At 46.3% G+C, this 14739-nt stretch overlaps 1 long non-coding RNA gene across 1 annotated transcript; it reads right to left on the reverse strand.

The window, feature by feature from the left end:
• Positions 1 to 13518: 13518 nt before the first annotated feature.
• Positions 13519 to 14064, reverse strand: LOC150003992 (uncharacterized). The gene is made up of 2 exons (XR_016512258.1): positions 13878 to 14064; positions 13519 to 13785 (listed from the first exon to the last, which is right to left on the reverse strand). It is a non-coding gene; the product is annotated as an uncharacterized LOC150003992 (long non-coding RNA).
• Between the last annotated feature and the right edge of the window lie 675 nt (positions 14065 to 14739).

The raw sequence follows: 14739 nt of genomic DNA on the forward strand, positions 1-14739 counted from the left end.
GAACTGGCCCCACGAATTTCCTCCCCCACCCCTGTGAGAGTGCTGCGTGCTCCGTGTTCCCATCCGCTCTTGGTATTGTCTGTCTTTTTGTTTTAGCCATTTTGGTGCAGAGGTGATGGTATCTCATTGTGGTTAACAAGTGTCTTTTGGAAAGCAGTTATTGTCTCATTTATCATTAAGTTGTAACTTTCACCCTGAAGGGACAACTTAAGTGCGTGTTTGTATTTTTTCAAATAGATCTGTTACAGTACACTCCCAACAGTCACTGACATCCTTGGAAAGATCAAATAACTTGGAACCCTTGATTTTACATTCATGTACTATTTCAAACACTTTGCCAAAAGAGGATGAGGGGGTCTGGGCTTGCACAAAATATTTTCAGGTGCACTCTATCAAATTACAAAGTATTGTAAAATCCTGCTATGCTTTAAACTTCTTGCCTTGATTAATGATCCGTATCAGTGACATCCTGTTGTGCTCTGGGCTTTGGTGGCTTTGACTTCTTGGTTTCAGTATCTTTCAATAGAAATACAGCAAAGAAATTTCACGTGAGGTGCTAGCTCAGGAAATTCAACTTTTTAAAAAAGTTCAGTCAACACAAATACCAAAAGCATTGCTTTTGTTAAGAAACTCATTTAATATTGAGAATGTATTTTTTTTGTAACTCTTTTCTTTAAGAGCTCACAAGGAGTCCTCCAATATATTTCATTATTGAAATGAAGAACCTAGAAATAATATAAACTGAAATACGATGGAAATAACTAATTTCAAGCAACTGTGTCACAGACCTCTGGCACTATTTGTCTTGATGTTCCTCCAAGGCTTTAGTGACAAGTTCTTACATCTTCCAACAATATCTAATGACCAAGAGTTCATTTTAATGTGTCACTCTATATAGTTTTCAAATATTTCTTTAGACGTTTTGTCATAGCAAAAGAAGCAAATGTTTGACCAATGGGTCATGGCCTTTCATTTTCACTGTTAAGTAATAAAAGTTCAAAATTATAAAACTTAATCCAGTTTTGTAAAGGACTGTATTGAGTATGCCATGACTTTGAATATGAAACAAAGTTTTTTAAATGCCTTGCTAATTGCAGTGGCTTCACACTGTCATTAGCCATTTCAAATACAATATTTACTCACGTGGAAAGTCAGCATTAATGACAGTGGGAAAAGACCACATTTCAAATGGTCTTTTTAATAATTTTTATAAGTCCTTTGACAAATTTCATGATTGATGTAATTAACTGCTGTTATTTTTAGCCTATAATTAGCTAAAGAGCGGCAAATACAAGGAGTTGCAGGTGTATCCAGTCAGCCACTCCTCTGCGGTTCCGCTGGGCTCACATCATTACTATTATCTCCTGCTTGCAGGTTCTTCACAGAAATTATTCAAATCCCTTGTCCATTTTGTGAGGATTAGTGAATGTGAAATGAGAGTCATGAGCTGTAAATCCACTTTATGAGGCACAAGCACAAATGGGCTGGATGGTTATAGGACGCGTACAGATTTCCATTTCAGGAAGGTTTCCCTTGCCCTGAAGTGTTCCTGGGAATAAGGGGTGCTCCTCGCACTTCAGTGGGGGAGTCTCAAACGTCGGTGCTCTGAGTGTGTCCAGAGCAGCTTGTCAGCCTCCCCTTTGGACAGACAAGGCATTGAAGTTGCCTCGAGAATGAGTGGGGACCGTGGGGACTGATGGCTTTGTGAACAGGCTCTGGTGAGAGAGAACACAGGTTCAAATTCGCCATCTTCCCTCTGCTTGAGCAAGTTACTTTACCTCTGTTTCCTCAGCTGTGTACCTAATCAGGGTAACTATTACTCAATGGAAATGACATCTCAACAGATCCGCCTTTATAAGGAAGAAAGGGTAGGGAGGAAGGAAGGAAGGAAGGAAGGAAGGAAGGAAGGAAGGAAGGAAGGAAAGGCCAGCCTCAATGCTGAGGACTGAAATTAATCAGAGATTTTCAAACGGCCCTGGAGGTCGCTGGGAGTGGCGTCTCTGTCTTGATTACATCTGTATCCACGGCATGCTTAGCACACCAGGCACATAGTAGATGCTTAAAAGTTATCAGTCATTGTAGTGGCCCCAGAGAGATACGTCCACATTCAAATCCCTGAAGCCTGTGACTATAACCTTATTTGGGAAAAGGGTTTTCGCAGATGGAAGTTGAGGATCTTGAGCTGAGAGCATCCTGAATTATCCAGGTGGACCCTAAATTCAATGCCAAGTCTCCTTATAAGAGAAAAAGAGAAGACACAGAACACAGAGGCAAGGGCCATATGAAGGCGGAGGCAGATATCGGAGCTCTACAGCCACCACTAAGGAAAGCCAAGGATCGCCAGAGCCACCAGACGTTTAAGAAGACGCAAGAAGCGTTCTCCCCTAGAGTCTTTGAGCAAGTATGACTCTGCTGACATTTTGATTTTGAACTTCTGGCCTCCGGCACTATATGAGAATGCATTTCTGCTGTTTTTCAGACACCAGATGTGTGGCAGGTTGTTACCACAGCCGAAGAAACTAAAACACGGATCCTGTAGGTGTCACACAACCATATAAAGTCTGTAATTATCTAATCCAATGATTTCCAAACCTAAGCTCTGCAGACCCCCCTGGGACCCCCATGATACGACAACAAATGTGGCACCTCTTTTGCATGTGCAGGTACTTCTAGTATTTTTTTGTAATTAAAATATTCTGAAACTTATTTAAAAACTAAGTTAAAATACTTAATCAACCAATCCTAAATTTATCCAACTCTAACCGTTAACACCGAGGGTCAGAGAAGTTACGTAACTTGTCCATGTTCTCTTGCAAGTAGAGGGCAGAGCCAGTCAGCAGCCCCACCTTCTTTCCTCTGCTGAGCTCCGTCTTCCAACGTCCTTGGAAAAGAAGGAGGAAAACATGAGCTTTGGTGCCATCATAGTGAAAGACAAGACAAAGTTGCCTTGATTATCAGCGCTGCCATTTAACATTCAACTTGAGGTTCCAACACGTTGGTAAGTGAAGATAAAGGAAGAACATGGAAAAAGGGAAGGAAGGAGGATTCAGTTTGCAGGGGTGTCCTGATCCTCTACAGGGGACGCATGGAAGGTGCCCCTCTATAGAGGCAGAACACTCCTCTTCCATGCACAGAACAGTTGGCTCGGCCTGCTTGTCACTGTGGAGTCAGACAAAAGTGCCTTCCATCTGTAGCCCCGTCACATATCTGTGTGACCCTGAGCAAACTGGACTTGTTTGAGCCTCTGTGCCCTCTGAGTAAATGGGAATAATATTTACCTTGCAGAATGGCGGTAAGAATTCAAATGAAGGACGTGAGGCTTAAATGAGATGACACAGGAATTCTGACCGAGGTTCTAGAGCCAAGCTGGTAGACTCTTGCCTCTAAACGAGCTGTAGACCTTGGGTAATTTGCTTTACCTCTCTGTGCCTCGGTTTCCTCATCTATAAAGTGGGATAATGCTACCTGCCTCAAAGAGCCGTTACAGAGGTCAGAATGAGCTCATAGCTATAAAGCACTTCAATGGTGCCTGGCAGGATAGTAACTGTAGGAGACTCCTAAGTGATTCAGAATATGGTAAAAAGACAGAAGGTGATTGCATAAGATGCACCAGAGTTGGTTTTAGCAGGCTAAAAGTTTGTTTTCCTGGCAGATGCTCCACTTTCAAGATTCTGAAAGCCTGGAAGCCTCCTCCCTGCCTGACTCAGTGTGGACAGCCTGAGAATTTGATGAGAAAGGTAAAACCCTGAGAGTTTCGTGATCGGTTCACATGACAGCCTTTCCTTCCAGGTGATGGATTGTTACTTGCCCATCTTGGCAACGCCACGGGCCTAATTGAAGGGTGTGCATATGCCCAGCCCCGGGAGCAGAACAGGTGTTGAGTAACGCTCTCTCTGTTTGCAAGGTTCCCCCTCTGAGGTGAGGGGACCCGGCATTCCTCAAAGGCCTTGCCAACCAGTGTCGGATTCCCATCACACTAGTCTGCAGGCCCGTAGTGCCTGTCAGCTGGTCACTGAGTTCTCTCGTCCGTTCTGACAAAAATGGTAAGAATAAGCACCCAGTATTGGCAGGCTCCCTGCTGCTAGGCACCAGGATCACAGACATGAGCTCATGGGAAACAAGATTGACAAATAGAACATTGCACGTGCTGTGAGGTGGGAACACAAAGAAGACAAGTCAGCTAACTGGGGAGTGTGAGTATCGAACAATTATGGAGCCTCTGCTATGTGCTCAGCATGACTCCAGGCACTTCATTATTAACGCATTCAACCCTTGCAATCTCTCTATGGGGCGGATGGTATCGCCCCAATTTACAGTTAAGAAAAATGAGGCCCAGAGAGGTTAAACCACTTACCTAAGGTCACACAGCTGGTAGGGGTAGAATCACAGAACCTGTACTCTCTGCCGCACAGACGGGGCTCAGGTGCCACTTGTTGGCGGCTCATAGCACTTCACTTTCGGGTCCTTAATTCCTTCCACGTTAGAAAAGAGGGGGATCTACCTAGCATGTCAGCACCGCATTCCTGTCAGGAGAGAGGCACTAATCTTACCCTCTGGGGACCCTGTTGCTCAAGATCATTGCTCTATGTAGGGTGCAATTTCAAGGAGCATGTTTTGCTCATGTATATATGACTCACATTCTAACAGGATCAGCCCATTTCTGACATTCGGTCCTATAGTCACTCCAACTCTGGAGATAGGTGTTCATGTCCCGTTTCTCTGACAGGAAGACGGAAAAGCAGAAGCCTGGTGCCCTGCTGAAATCTAATCACAAAACAACAAGAGCATGCAAAATTGCACTGTTAGCTTGAGCGTAAGTTGGAAAGGGTCTTATTGAGAAGTCCATTTACTGATACACGTCCCTTAGGACTCTAAGCCTTTCACACTTTAAAGGCACCCCCCACTCCCCACTGGAACTTTATTTACTTATTTATTTAGATTTTTATTGAACTTATTGGGATGACATTGGTTAATAATATAGGTGTCAGCTGTACAATCCCATACTACATCATCTGTATGTTGTATTGAGTGTCCACCACCCAAAGTCAAGTCCCCTTTTATCACCATTTATCCCCCCTTTTCCCTCTGATAATCACCAAACTGTTGTCTGTGTCTATGAGAGGATTTTTTGTTTTGTTTTGTTTTTTATTTTTTGTTAGTTTTTTTATTAAAGGGTTTTTTTAATAAGAAGCAAAGGAAGGAAGGAAGGAAGGAAGGAAGGAAGGAAGGAAGGAGAAAGAAAGAAAGGAAGGAAGGAGAAAGAAAGAAAGAAAGAAAGAAAGAAAGAAAGAAAGAAAGAAAGAAAGAAAGAAAGAAAGAAAGAAAGAAAGAAAGAAAGAAAGAAAGAGAAAAAGAAACATCTCTGTTCTTTGGCCAAAAATTTTCCCGAGACTCCTGCAGGGGAAGGGAAATCTAAAGCATGAAAAATAAAGTTCAAGGAACAAAGTCAGAACCCAGGCAGGTGCAGAAGGAATGAAGAGACAGGAGGGCTTAGAATAGTAACCCCACTCAATGGACAAATGAGACCCGATGAACATCGGCCTTTCCAGTCTCACCAATACAATTACAGTTCTGCTCTACCCATGAGGACACTTGGGTGAAGCAGTAGAGGGAGAGGAGGTCTGTCCCTAGCACGTTCATAGAGGACAAATATATTGATGCGATTTCACACATCTGTTTGCCAGGGCAGGAAGGTGAGGGCACCTGTGGAATATTCCAGAAATCACACCAGCCCCATAAGCCCGAGGGCAAATCCTTCCCTCCTTATTATTCGTCGTGTGCTCCTTCCATCTTTATTCATGCTACCAACACCTATGTGTCCCAGGCACACAGTGGGTATTCCAAGAACTGAAAGGGGGTAGAAAAAGAAATTGGTATACCCTGGTGTTTTATAAAGTTCCTGAGACTTCATGGTGACAATTCATCAGCAAGAACCAAGGCTGGATGCCAGGAAACAAGGCTCTTTCAAACAACCCTTCCCAGGCTCCCAGCCACCTCAGTCTCAACCCCAGCCACCTGCCTCTCCACTGCCAGCTTGTGCTGTGACTTGAGCAAGTCACCTGATTTCCCTGACCCTGGATTTCTTGCCAATTAAGATGATGGGGTTGCTGTGAGAACCAAGCTTGTGTAAACGCAGTACAGCGACCCGTGACGCTATGCATGCAGATGGGGTCCATATAGAATGCCCTGGGAGGGGCGGATCTGCCCTGCACTCCACCCAAATGGCAGCGATGAAGGAGAGGAGCAGGAGGATGACCACAGCCGTGACAATGCCCCTTGGAATTTCAGAGTACAGATTCTGTACCCAGGCTGAGCAACAATCAGGTAGAAAAGGAAAAGACCCACGGGCAGGTCATGCTCTCCGTTCCGTACGAGCACAGCTTGGTTTAAGGCATAACCCTAGACCAGGAGACACACATCATTGAATTTCTTTTTGCAAATCATTTTCAGCTAAGAATGGGTGGGGATGACTGCCAAGCCTCCAGACAATCATCATGTTGATTGGCTGCCTCTCTGCCCAGGGGCTCAGCAAGCCAGCCCAGATGGGCTCTCGTAGGGGCACCCGACCCTTCCTCTGGACCCATAGGGACGCTCTACCAGGATGTTGTGGCAGTCTTTCTGAGCCACACACCAGAGTGCTAACTAGGTGCTTGACTTAATCCTCACAATTACCCCACGCCATAAAAATGATTATCCCCGTTTTGTAGATGAGACAACTCGAGGTAACAGAGATAAAGGGACTTGTCCAAGATCACACTGCTAATAAGCAGTGGTCCTGAGACTTTAAGGAGGGCTGGCTCAAAGCCCTGTGTGCTAAGCACTATGTGAAAGGCAGAGGTAGATATTCCAGGGTTGACATGCCCTGGAATACAATACAACATGGCACGTGATAAATGATAATATACAAGGAATGGACTCTAGGGGCTCGATGGAAGGAACAATAAATTCTGACCCCAGGGTTCCAGGAAGATGGCATTGGAAGGGGACCATGAAAGGTGGCTGGAAACCGAACAGGAGAATGGGAGACGAGGGGGAGAAGGGATGGGCACCCGGGAAGAAAGACAAGCCCTGATGAAGGCTTGGGAGTCTAACAGCAGCTGACAGGTTGGCTGAGCACGAGGGCAGTGACCACATCACCTCCCTGCTTCGAGCTCCTTTTCTTCCTGGACGAGGTCCAGGCCTGTTACCAAGGCTCACCAGAACCTTCAGGAACTGGGCTTCTTGCCAAGCCATGAATGGCCACAGTCCTGCAGTTTCCCAAACGTCGAAGTCATTCTTACAAGGATGCATTTTCCTGACTCTTTGTCTACCTCCGCCCTCTGCATCCTTGAACTTCCATGATCATATCTTCACCCCAGGCAGAGTCAGACTCCCCTCCAACAGTCTGTTGAAGACCCTTCATGTTCCATATGATGGCACTTACCAGTCTGCGTGGTGCTTATGTATGTGTGTGTGTGTGTGTGTGTGTGTGTGTGTGCGCGCGCGCGCGCGTGCATATCTCCCATGGGGCTGTGAGCTCCATGAGAGCAGGGACCTTAATTTTTTTCCCCAAAGTGTAACACAGCAGCTGGTATAGGAAGTCTTAAGTAAATAAAGTAGAATAGTTGACTTGAGTAAGCGAATCAACCGCCGGAAATCAGAAATGAGGGGAGAAAGGCAATTTGGGTCCAGATTCTGAGTCAGGGTGGCTGTGGGCAGGGTTTTCAATGTCAGGTTAGTTTGTTCCTTTTTTACTGGGTGGACCATGGGGCAGCACTGGTGGATTTTGAGGAGAGGAGCAATGTATCCCATGGATCAGACAGAGAAAGACAGCAGGGCTGGAGGCAGGGAGAGTCTTTAGGTAGCTTGTGATGTTCCGGACAAGAAATGAGAAGGCAGCCTTTCTCCTCAATGGACAAGTCAGGGGAGGGGTGAGACATCGCCCTGTGTGCATAGGAACACTTAAGACATACTACTTAAATAAGTTGAAGCGTTGGCAGGAGCACCCCTGGGCAACCGCCTATTATATGACTAAGGTGCTGAGAAATCTCTGCTGATGGTCTAGCAGGACGCTGGCCGGCCGAATCTATCACCGCAAACCTCAGGGTGCTTTCTGGGAGCGCGCGTGTTATGGGCTGTGGGAACCTCAGGTCATAAAACGTTTGCCCAGCTGCTCAAGTGCCCGGCTGGGCAATTAAAGAGGATTCTTTCAGGAAGATCAAAAGGCTCTCGGGAGGTGATCTCAGGAAGCCTCCTGCCCTCCCTGCGAGGAAGGCAGAGTCAGGTCTCATTATCCTCATTTTACAGATGAGAAATCTAGGTTCCCTGGTGACTAAGTCCCTTCGCCTGAAGTCAAACAGCCAACAAAGGGTGGAACCCAAAATAAGTATCTTGGTCACCCAACTCCCAGGACATGGTCTCCCCAGAGCCTCCCATTTCACAGAAGATGGACTGCTGCTGGGAAATCTGGACCCACACCGGCAGCGCTAGGATATGGCTGGTCCGCAGGAGCTATTCCAACCACGTAGCACACACAGTGAGTCGGCAAGTACCCTATGCAACATCAGATGTTTTTATAGTCTTCTCATGTCAGCATTTTATAAAACCCAGGACCCCAACCTAACAAAAACTACCCAGTCACTCCGTGGCTGACCTACATGCAAACCATTTTAGCGGTCATCTTATAGGACTTCCGCCCAAGTCCCTAAAGTCAGATCTGCTTCAAATCCCCATTCTGCTCTCGCTATTCCAAGAACCAAAGCAAGTTACTTAACCCTTTGAAATCTCATTTCCTGCATGCAAGAACTGGAGATACTCAGAATACCTCTTTAGTTGGATTGTTGTGAGAGTCAGTGAGCTCAGGCAAATCAAGAACACAGCAGAGCCCCGCATGTAGTAATCAATCAATAAATATTAGTGATTATTAATAACATTGATCGTATGCATGCGCTGAGTTTGAAAAATAATTCTCCATTCTTTTTCTGTTTATGGTCTGGCTATTAAGGAATTAAGTCCAAATCTTAGTATTCGGCCAACTCCCTCCCTTCTGAGACAAGGAAGTTCGGTTTTACTCTTAAAAATCTCATCCACCTGCCTTGTACCTCCCTAGTCTTGCCATTGCTACCTTGTCACCAGTGGGCCCAACATCCAACCAGTTAAAGGCAGTCAGCCACAAAGGGAGGCCAGAGGCCTCTTCTCAGTTTTCTGGGGTCAGGAGTTCGGCCACAGCTTGACTGGGTTTTCTGCTTAGAGGCTCACCAGGCTATAACACAGCTGTCAGTTGGGCTGCATTCTTATCTGAAAACTCAGCTGGGAAAAAAATGGACTTCCAAGCTTATTCAGGCTATTAACAGAATGCACTTCCCTGTGCCTCTGTCACCAAGGACCCTGGCTTCTTGCTGGCTGTCAACCAGAGGCTGCCCTCAGATCCTAGAGGCCACCCCCCAGTTCCTCACCATGAGGGCTGATCTAACAAGGTTGTGACCTTAGCAGCCCACAAGGAGATTCTCTGCTATGACAGTCTTACGTGACATCACCAAATCACAAAAGCGACATCCCATCACCTTTGCCATATTCTCTTGGTTAGTCACAGTTCTTGCAGGCAATCACACTTGAAAACCACCTGTAATTCATATTTTTCTTTCAACTCCCCCTTTTTGGACGGAGCCATTTTTCTCAGCAATAAGATCCAGTTACATTTTCCTTGCCACATCTTAAAATAAATGGCTAGTGACTACAGCAGTCCCTCTCTTTATCGTGGTTCCCTCACTGAATCGCGGGATTTTTAAAAATATTATATTTAATTACTTATCACGGATTTTTCACTATATCGCGGGATTTTGCAATACTGTATATGTATGTTGTTAAAGTTACGAAGGTTTAAGAGTATAGAATATACGTAAGGTTCCTACTTCGCGGGGGGTGGGGGTCTAGAACGTAATACCCATGATAAGTGAGGGAATACTGTAGATGTTTTTTGGGGTTTTTTTAATTAATTTATTTTTTAACAAGGTTACTTTATTTTATTTTATTTATCTGTTTTTAGAGAGAGGGGAAAGGAGAAAGAGAGGGAGAGAAACATCAATGTGAGGTTGCCTCTCACGCGCCCCCAACTGGGGACCTGGCATGCAACCTAGTCATGTGCCCTGACTGGGAATCGAACCAGCGACACTTGGTTCGCAGGCCGACGTTCAATCCACTGAGCCACAGCAGCCAGGGCTTAAATGGTTTTTATCACAATTTCATTACCATCAAAATTCATTCCACCCCAACCTTGCCACCCATGGTCGGCAGCCTCTAACAGGGTCCCCAGTGATCCCCATCTCCTGTTATTCAACCCTTGTGTAAAGCCTCCCTCAGTGAGGGCTGAACCTAGGTACTGGTTACTAATTAATAGAATTTGGCAAAAATGATGTATCATATTTCCAAGACAAAGTTACAAAAGACTTGACTTCTGTCCTGTTTGCCCTCTCTCTTTCCCTCTTGCTTATTCATTAGGCTGAAGCAGCACATGATGTAGGACAGTCTACAGAAGGGCCCACGAGGCAAGGAAACAGGGGGGGCCCCCTGCCAGCAGGTCCTGGGGCACTGAATCCCTCGGCACAACAGCCAGCAGGAAACTGAATCGGAAGTGAGCTAGACAGCAGACCCTTCCCAGTCAAGCTTTGTGATGATTTCAGCCGTTCGAGAGGCCCAGAGCCGAAGGACCCAGTTAAGCCTGCGTTGCTGACCCAGAAAAACTGTAAAATACTAACTGATGCTCTTTTAAGCCATTAAGTGTGGGTGTAATTGGTTCCATGGCAATAAATAATTAATACGCCCTCGACCGCTGGTCTGTGTGTGCCCCACACTTCAGGAAACGTCATCCTAAAGGAACAATGTGAAGGCACCATTCCAATGGGGTAGGTGGGGTCCTGGTGAGAATCAAGGGGCAACTTGAATACAATAGCTCAAAATTTTCCTGATCTGCCTCTTTCAACCTGCCTGGGAGGTTGTACCAGAAGCTGTGAGGGTAGAGGCTGAAACAGAAGAAAGCAACAACAACAAAAATGGAATTATTTCGTTGACGTTTCCATGAGCAAGGTGGCCCTGCTTGGGGGCACATGCATGCAGCCAAGATCAACACAGAGAGAGGCATCTTCCTGCGTCGCGTGGAACTCAGACACCAGCCACAGCAGCCTTGGCAAGGTCTCCACAGCCTGGCTGTGGACATCGGAGCAGCAAGCTGGAGCCCAGAAAGAGAAGCATAAACACCACATGGGGTCACAGGGTCAGAGTTCACCTGCCTGCAGGAGCCAGCCCATGGGACTCCCAGAATTAACTGAGGTGAGATCCTTGGCAGGGAATCCTAGGTGGTAGCGTAAGAGACAGACGCAAGGTAGGAATAAGATCATTATAAGTATTTAGTGACAACTGACAAAGTGGAGGGTGTGGTGGGTAGGGTGACCCTGATCCTCCCCCAAAGACTGGGGTCTTTGAGGACTTATGTATAGAACGTATTTTCTTTCTAATGGTATTATAAGTCCCTACAGTTTTCTAGTGTGATGTTATATACTAGACACTTAGTAAGGAATATGGATGAAGAGAAAGACACAGGGGGCTTCCTTACTTAGAGATTTTCAGACATATCAAGTTTATGCTTCACCCTCTGGGCCTTGTCCCTGCGCTAGAAGCTGCTTTTTTGCAGGGATGGAGCCTGCATGTTCAGTGTTCCACAAGACAAAGAGCGACCTTCCCCCTCATCACACCACAACCGGAGCCTGAATCAAACCGTGGGGAAGTGCCGCCTCAAAACACCCCCAGGCTGAACCCACTCTTCAAGTTCCAGGGCAACAAGCAACCCAGAAAAATGTGGAGCAGGAGGAGGCTTTCAGGCATGTGTGGACCACTTCCAAAATATTAAATGACACTATTTTAAACCACGGGGTGTATTGGAGTAGTTTGTTATATAGCAATAGATCATTAATACCCCCTCTACTGATGGTGCCTGTGTGCCCCCACTTCAGAAAACACCATCCCAAAGAAGAGCATTAAGGCACCATTCCAGTGGGGAGAGGGGGAATGATGAAAAGTACAAGGACACCCTGGGGAAAGAAACTAGAGGAGAAATCAAAAGCCTTAGGTTCTGGTTCCAACTCTATCAAGACCCACCAGCTGTGTGAGCTCAGTGAGATCATTTCCTCTTCTGTAAAGTGGAATTAATGATAAATGTCATTCTTACATCACACTGTTATTATGAGACTCAAATTACAGAACCTGAGTGAAAGCTTTGTAGTACATGAGGTTATAGACCAAGTAAGGGATTATAATCATCAACATTATCATCATCATCTTTATTGCTGGCTGTTACGAGCAAAAACCAAGAAGAGGGCGAATGTATCAAAGTCCAACCAAGTCAACAGAAACCATTCTAAGTGTTTGCAATGGGGACGTTAACATGGGGAATGGGTTACCCAGGTGATGGAAAGCCTAAAAAAGACAAACAGATAATAACGGGGCAACTCAGAGATTGCCAATATCAGGAAGCCACTGCCACCCTTTAGCTGGAGGGACAAAGGTAGGAGGCAGGATCATAGGAACCCAAAGCCTGGGGTCGTTTTATGAGAAGTGGGATCTGGAGCCAAGGAAGAGCTGCTACCTATGCCAGACTCACCTCCAAAGGCCGAGTGGAGGAGAAACACTGTGGTTTCTCCTTTCCTGACACCCCTCGGTAATGGTCTCCTGCCTCCCTTGCCTGGATGCAGCCGGAAATCAGCTGATATGCGAGTGACAAATGGATCTGGGGCCAACAAGCCCTGGGCCACAGAAGCACTCTATTTAGCAAGCCGTGTAATAATAGGCTAGGAACGAAAGTAACATAACAAAGGGACCCAAAGGTCCAGAGACAGACTCCAAGAGCGCATGGGAATTATCTGGTCCCACCCCTCATCCTTCAGGAGAGGAAACCGATGTGACTTGCACAAGACCATGACACAGCTGGCCAGGGGCAACCTGGAGCCCAGGCATCTGAACTCCCAGAGCATAGGTCTTTTCGCAGCATTGACTTTCCAAGGAAGAGCAGAGGCCCTAGCATACAGCCTGGCACATAGTAGGACCTTGATATAAACTCCCAGGGATTTAAGAAGCAAGGACTTTGAGAAGTGAGCCAGCACTGCTCTTAGAGAGGAAATAAGTAATTATTTGAAATGGGAGCAAAATCCTAATTACAGCATGAATACTTCTTGAGCTACAATGAGTACATCCATATAACATAGTGGTTAAAGTCCCTGGCTCAGGGAGTCAGAAGGGTCTGGAACTGAATTCCTGCTCCATCATTTACTGAACCAGGCTGGGCATGTTCCCAAACTAAGCCTTAGTTTCCTCACTGATGAGGATCGGCTGAGGTCAGGCCTTAGCATAGTGTCTGATACTTAGTGATGGCCAATACATCCTAGTCGTAATTATGAAATAGGTTGTTATGGCAGTTAAGCAATAATCCTAAAAGGCATGTTTTACCTGTCAATATTTACATCCTACGAGAAGGAATATGCCCAAGACATGTTAAGTATTCAGTTACTATTTAATGAACAAGAGAAGGGGGTAGTGGGAGGGAGAGGGTATTGAACTGAGAGAAGAGATGCAGCTTCAGCTCGGTCACCACTAACGTTGTGACCTTCACCGAGTTCCCTTCTCGCTCCTTTTTAAGATGAAAGGTCATTAGATGATGTCTCAGGTCCCTTCTTCAGGATCCATCCCGTCCAGCCGAGAGGAGCCCACCTGCTCCAGATCATTTTTGCAGTGTTCCCTCAGATCCTGCAGGTGGTGCTGCTGAGTTAAGAAGAAAACCTGTTTTTCTGCAGCCTGGCTTCCAGCTGCCAAGTCTGTATTAACAGCAGACAGGAATTAGGGAACTCACTTACTTGTTGCTGAAAATGCCTCAGGCAGTAAACGACTCATTCCATTTCCTTTCTTGCCTGCTTGGCCTCTCCCAGTGCCATGAAAGCGCCTGGGTGTGGAGAGGCAGCTGGCTCTGGATTCCAAGTTCAGTTCCATCACTGCCGGCTGTGACCTTGGGCAAAGGCATTTGCCCTCATAGGGCCTTTTCTGTAGTCTGCAAAATGAAGGTAATGACACCAGCAGGTGAGTGTGTGGACTCAGCAGAGCACTGAGAAAATTATTTAAATAACGTTCACTACTGACACACACAGAACCTGGCATAGCAGGTGTTCAAGAAATGTTAGCTCCTTTCCCTTCCCCTCCTTTCTCATTCACTACACCATGCATGGTGCTTGGGGAGGCAGGAACAGGGTGTTGGCAGCATGCTGGGGAGGTGGACTTTCCGAGGCGGACTCCCTGAAGACATAATATGTCATCTGAGGCAAGAGGATGGAAAGAAGAGGTGTCCCAGGCAAAAGGGCCAGAAGTTCAAGGACACAACACAGCTCATCCAGCTCCCCTGACCGCCCCCCCCCCCCGACCTTGTCCCTTACAAAGGATCCACAATCCAGCGGCTCTGTCCTCTGAGCCCTGTGTCTGCCTTGTTCACACCTGTATGACAGCTGTCATCTGCCCAGGTTGTACATTATGTGAACCCAGCCATGTCTCTTGGAGGGCCCGAAGAGCATTTTAATTCAGCTCCATCTCCCCAGAGCCTGGTGAACCGATGCCTTAAGGAATAAATGAGCCAATGGAAGTGCCACAGTGGCATTCATTCTGTCTCTATTGGCTATCTCTATAGGTAGGCATCCTGACTGCTGGCCGCCAGCCATCTTTGCATATCTA

Source organism: Furipterus horrens, unplaced genomic scaffold (genome assembly GCF_987537825.1).
Source record: "Furipterus horrens unplaced genomic scaffold, mFurHor1.1.pri manual_scaffold_7, whole genome shotgun sequence".
Lineage (NCBI taxonomy): Eukaryota > Metazoa > Chordata > Mammalia > Chiroptera > Furipteridae > Furipterus > Furipterus horrens.